The sequence below is a fragment of the Myxocyprinus asiaticus genome, chromosome 3, assembly GCF_019703515.2.
Source record: "Myxocyprinus asiaticus isolate MX2 ecotype Aquarium Trade chromosome 3, UBuf_Myxa_2, whole genome shotgun sequence".
NCBI lineage: Eukaryota > Metazoa > Chordata > Actinopteri > Cypriniformes > Catostomidae > Myxocyprinus > Myxocyprinus asiaticus.
The window spans coordinates 52,439,270-52,445,776 of record NC_059346.1 but is presented as its reverse complement, the minus strand read 5'-3'; positions in this window follow the sequence as shown (position 1 = coordinate 52,445,776).

Sequence of the window (6,507 nt, the reverse complement as noted above, 5' to 3'; positions counted from 1 at the left end):
GGCTGAAGGACCGTAGTGGAGCCGAGGGAACGCCGAGCTGAGGCAATGTCGAGGGACCGACAGGCCAAGGCGAAGTCCAGGGCTCGGAGGGTCCAGGCGGGATCGGAGGGCCGAAAGTTCCCCTTGCCTGCTCAGGAGAACTAAGGGTGGGTATAAGGGTGGGAACCATCTCCAGGTCCCACTGTTCAGGTGTGGCTGTGACGTGGCATGGGGCAGGCTGAGGCATCGCGGTGACGTGGCATGGAGCAGGCTGAGGCGTCGCTGTGACGTGGCATGGAGCAGGCTGAGGCGTCGCGGTGACGTGGCATGGAGGAGGCTGAGGCGTCGCGGTGACGTGGCATGGAGGAGGCTGAGGCGTCGCTGTGACGTGGCATGGAGCAGGCTGAGGCGTCGCCATGACGTGGAGCTCTGGCTCGGCGGCGGCCATGACGTGGAGCTCTGGCTCGGCGGCGGCCATGACGTGGAGCTCTGGCTCGGCATCCGCCTCCCCCACAGTGAACGGGGAACCAATGAACCGTAGGGCGAGGTCGATATATTGAGCCAGGCTGAGGGAACTGCGACCGCTAGGTATCAAAAAAGAAATGGACTCATTCAGTCCAAATCTAAAACAGTCTTTGAGGGCAACCTCATTAAAGTCCACCTGGCTGGCTAGACCGCAGAAGTCCTCAACATAGTCCTCCAGGGGACGATTCCCCTGACGTAGGCGCAGAAGTAAAACTGCTGGGTTCATGGTTGGGTCAAGTATTCTGTAACGTGTGCTGGAACTGCAAACACATACCATCACATTCAATACTTGACAACTAGACAATGAAAACATGAGGGCTTAAATAAGACATGGGAGAACATAAACCAATGAACAAACAGAACTCATAACAAGCTAATTAAACAATAAACCAATGAAAACATGACACATGAACATGGAGGGAAAACAGAAATCACATGACAAAGGAAACAGGAACACATGACATGAAACAGGAACTAGAATTCCAAAATAAAAGACATGAATCAACAAAATACACCTGACAGCAACCAAATAGCATTGCCATGGCAACACCTTAGCATCATTGCATAGAGTTTTGTGTGGGCAAGCGCCACACATTTTCTTCATAAAATTTCAGTCGTTTTGAATGTTATTTTTGTTATTTATTAATGTTTTGTTAACACTGAATGGTTACATTTGTACTTTCTCAGTCTATGAAATGTGAGTGTCATTGTTTTTTGGCAGTAACATTGTTTATAGTGTTAACTGTGATATGAGGTGTCATAAATACATATGCAAACACATCATGGAGTCATAGAGGAAGGGTTTGATCATTTCTTTTGTTTTGATCAGCCTAACCACTCTTTGTCCTTTATTACTGATGCTTGCATATGCTGTTTACTAGGGATATTTTTGATTGAAGTGGTCTGAAGTTGCTCTTGAGTCTCTTTAAAGCCACCTAACCTTTGAAAATATATTATGGTAAAGCACAGCTTCAGTCATCCACAGCAGAAAAACACACACAGAGAAATATGTGGGTGGGTAGATTTTGTGTATTTATATCCACGTGTGTGAGTGTTTTGTAAAAGAATGAGTTAGTTAAGTACAGTATTATCTGTCATCCCCTCAAAAATGCAGATGCACATTTAAACTGCTCCCATAAGCACTTATTGGTCGCCAGTCAGCCACATCCACATTCTCCAGCTTTGAAAAGAATGCGTTGGAACCAGTATGTGTGCATTGATATTGTGTTTTGTCACTAAACACCTGTGACGACATTCCATCAAGACAATTCATTGCCCATTGAGGAACATGGTGAAAGAATAACTACATAAATTTGCATGTAAGTTCTTCTTTGCACTGTGATCAAAGAACAACTATGGTAAAAGAGTAATGTCCATAAGCTCATATAGACAAGAGGAATTCTTTGAAATCACATATGTGTGTTGGTAGTTTACTTTTCCCCCTCAACATCAAGATTTTAGTTTAAATAGATACAGTGGCCCAAAAGAATATTTGGACTCTCAAGTCACTTCTGAATCTGAATGTCATTGCATTAGATAACAAAACATCAACCCAAGTGGCATCTACAAACAAATAATGCTAGACGTTTTCTCAGGACTAACTTCGCTTTCATATGACATGCTCACAATTACTTTTAACCAACAGGCCAAAGTTCATCTTAAGTGGATGTATGAAGTTAGTTCCCCTCAAGTTTAGGTGTTTTAAAAGAGTAACAACAGATGTAGTTTATCACATTAAATATGGACATGATCCACAAGATTTGGCAACCAGAATATATGTATTGTCTGAGGCGGTGTTACGATTTGCCCCAAGCAACTGTCCAACTGGGTGGGGCGATATGGCTCAAAAAATGATATATTGATATTTTTTAGGTTGTTGATATGACAGTATATGAAACATATCTTGATATTTGTTTATTAGCTCAGAAATGACATAAAAGTTATTTTAAATAATGTGTTTTTAGCCAAGAAGATTCAAAAAGTTTAATGAAATAAAAATGATATTTTTCACTAAATGAGCACAAATAATGGTATTTAATTTATAATATAATATAATATATATATATATATATATATATATATATATATATATATATATATATATATATATATATATATATATATATAATTTGTATGCACCAACACAACAATACAGTAATAAAAAGGCAGTTTATCTACGTATATTTTTACCATTTTTGTGAATGAACAGGGTGTGCAAAAACTACAGATTCACTCCCTCCCAAACTAGCTGAATGTTATTTATTATTGTTCAGTCAAGTTTATTATTATAATATGCTGAATTAGTATTATTATTTTGAAGGATTTTTTTAAACAATAGCAATATACTGTACTTCTGTCATATTGACTTAACCTTCACCTGGAGCTTTTATTTGTCAGTATCAGTATGTATATCACAGTTTACATTGTTCCGAAACGCTGTCACCTCCTCCATTTCTGTGATACTGTGTCACGTTTTTAGATTTTTATAATAACGTCAAGCAGCTTCAAGTGTTTGGAATTGTGCGAATGGGTGAACCTGCAGCACTTTGCCTTCACAATGCATGTGAACCATTCCGGAAACTGCTGTGAACAGCGTATCCATGTGCACAGAACACAGAACAGCGCGTCACCCCTTGTTTTGCCATCCGACTGCAATTGCCAATTGCATGGTTTGTACAGTGGTTAACACCACTACTGTGTATTGATTTATAATTTAAAACCTAACTAACTTATGTTTGTGAAATATTTTTGCTTGACAACTAAGTTTTTGCTGTTATTAAAAAAAAAAAAATTAAAAAAAAATGCCACTTTTTAATATTTTAAGACATTTTATTTGTATAGTGCTCTTCACAACACACATCGTATCAAAGCAGCTTTACAGAAAATCAGGCTCTAACAGAAAATTACGTTGTAATGTCTGTAATGTCTTAAAGTCCTCGTGTGGTTTAATTGAATAACATGATAGTAGATAATGCCTTAATAAATTATTTGTTTTTAGGCCCCCAGTGAGCAAGCCAAAGGCTAATGTGGCAAGGAAAATAAAAATCCATAAGATGTTAGTTAATGGAAAAAAAGAAGAAAAAAACTTTGGGAGAAACCAGGCACAGATGGGGAAGCCAGTTCCCCTCTGGCAATACAGCATGAATATAATGCCAGTATTAGTTATCTATGTGTAGTACAAGTTATGTTTTTAATTAGTAAGAGTAAACGTTAGTGGCCAATGTTTAAACTAATAGATTTTGCATGAACTGAAAGATTAATGACTAAGCGTCTTTGAAGTCCATCCTGAATTAACTGCAGAAGGGCACATACTGTAGGTGCATTGTCCTTTGTTCTTTGGCTGATGAAGGCTTTAGTTGGCATTATGTTATTGTCTATGTATTCCATTTAAAGAGAGTGTAGTCCATTCTATGACCAAGATGATGCAAGCAGAGGTCAATAAGTTGCATTGCAGTCCAGCTCGAAGATTATGGCAGATCATTTCTGTGAAGTCCATCCTAGGTGCAAGGTTCACCGAAGTATCCAATTTCTTATGGCTGGGCTTGGCAGTGGTTCATCCTCTGTGATGTCTATTGTAGTAGACCGATGTGATGCAGATTGTGATCATCTAAATGCCGCTCGATATCTGGCTGGCACAGACTGCAGTGAAACATCTCTTTCAGGAGTTAAGTGGGTATAGGGTCTACATGAAGCTGGTCGTAGGGGATACTGTGAGACACTGTCTTCTGAAGTTCTGTGGCAGACGATTGCATAATTCCAACTTTGTTTCTGATGGTTTAAATTTTAGCAATAAAGAAACTCATAAAGTTATCACAACTGTGCTGTGAGGGAATATCTGGTTCAGTCAAAGCTTTGATTTTGTTGCCACAGTACTGAATTAATACCTAGGATTGTTGTGGTTATTTTCTATGAGTTTGCTAAAATATGCAGAACTTGCAGCTTTTAGAGCCTGTCTGTAGCTAGAGATTTTCCATGGATTGCAAGCATTTTTTACTCTTTCACTTGTGTTCTATTTCCTGAGCTGCTCTCTAAGAGCGTGAGTGTGATCATTGTACCATGGTGCAGGGCTTTTTGCCTTAACTTTCTTTAATCAAAGGGGGCCGACACTATATAGAGTGCTAGAGAAGACTGTATCCATATTTTCTGTGACTACATCAAATTCTTCTGAAATTTTTGGCATTTTCAGTATTTGAGTGAAGCTATCTTTAATCGTCGAAAAAGTAATTCTACCCGATCGAAAACTTGTTGATTGAGTGACCTTAGTTAAGCGCAACATACAAGAGACGAGGTAATGATCTGAGATGCAATCGCTCTGTGGCAGAATTTCTATATTATCAACATCAATTTCATATGACAGAATTAAATCTAGCGTATGATTATGGTAATGAGTTGGTCCTGTCACATTTCGTCAGACCCCAACAGAGTTGATCCCAGTATATCATTTTCATTATCTAAGTGAATGTTGAAGTCACCAACAATTAACGCCCTATCCACAGTAACTACTAGATCTGACAGAAAATATCCAAATTCTCTAAGGAAGTCTGTGTAGGGCCCTGGGGGTCTTTATACTGTTGCAAGAGTAACAGAAGACAGAGATATTTTATTTATATCAGATGCTGTCATATTAAGTACTATCACTTCAAAATAATTAAACTTGTAACTCCAAGAACACCTCTGTAAAGTGTAGCAACATCTCCTCATTGACCTTTCAGGCGAGGCTCATGTTTATAACAGTAACCTGGGGGAGTAGACTCATTTAAACTATATATTATTCCAGGTTTAAGACAGGTTCCTGTCAAACAGAGCACATCCAAACTGTCAAACATCTCTTTTTTTTTTGTCATTTTCTAATTTGACATCAACCATTTTTTTTTCTTCTAAATGACTTAATGAGGGTTTTGTGTTTGGTAGTTCAGGGAACAGACACAAACTCTATGATATCTAGGTGATACAATCTTTATGTGTTGTAGTTTATGTGACCTGTGTGATGCTTATGGTAGCTAGCAGACAATCGATTTAGCCAGTCTGTCTGCTTCCTGACCTGGGACCCGGTAAATCAAATACTATAACTATTAAGACTATGAGCCAAATTACTAGAGACAGCAACACCTTCCCAAGAGGGATGGAGTCTGTCTCTCTTTAGTAGGTCAGGCCTAACCCCAAAACTTGTCCAATTGTCTATAAATCCTATGCTAATTTGCAGACACCACTCTGACATCCAGCCATTCAGTAACTATAAATTTCATCACCACAATGAGCAGGGAGGGGGCAAGAGCATATAACAGTGTCTGACAATTTTTTTGCAAGTTCACACACCTCCTTAACATTATCTTTAGTGATCTCTGACTGGTGAAGCTGGACATCATTAGTGCCAACGAGAATAATAATCATCGTTTAGCATTAGCCAGCACTTGTTTGTGATTAACATTTTTTATTGATTCACACATCAGACAAAGAAAAGCAAAACATATATACACAGAATCAACATTTAACCCCTACTACCACCCCTCCCAATCCCCAACCCCACCCCACCCCTCAACAAACACCCCTGTGGTCACACATGAGCACATACACACACACACACACACAAAATAAATAAATAAATATAATAATCACACACATTAATAACTAGACCTCTCTCTCCACTGCCCCACCCCGAGAGCCCTCCAAGAATGCCAAATATTTGCCCCATTTCCCAACAAACAAATCCAAATTCCCCAGTTTCTAGATGACCCGTCTTCAAAAGCTGCCACCCTTCCCATCTCTGAGCATCACTCCTGAAATGGGGGCGCTCCAGCCGACTTCCATCCCCATAAAACAACTTGTCTGGCGATCATAACACTGGTTAGGACCCAATTTTTTACATGTTTATTCCCTATATTGATGACCGCCCCATTGCCTAAAATACAGAGTCTGGGCCACAATGAAATTTGAGTGCCCAATACGTCACACATAAAACTCTGAACCTTCAACCAAAATTCTTGGGTCTAAACACACCACCAA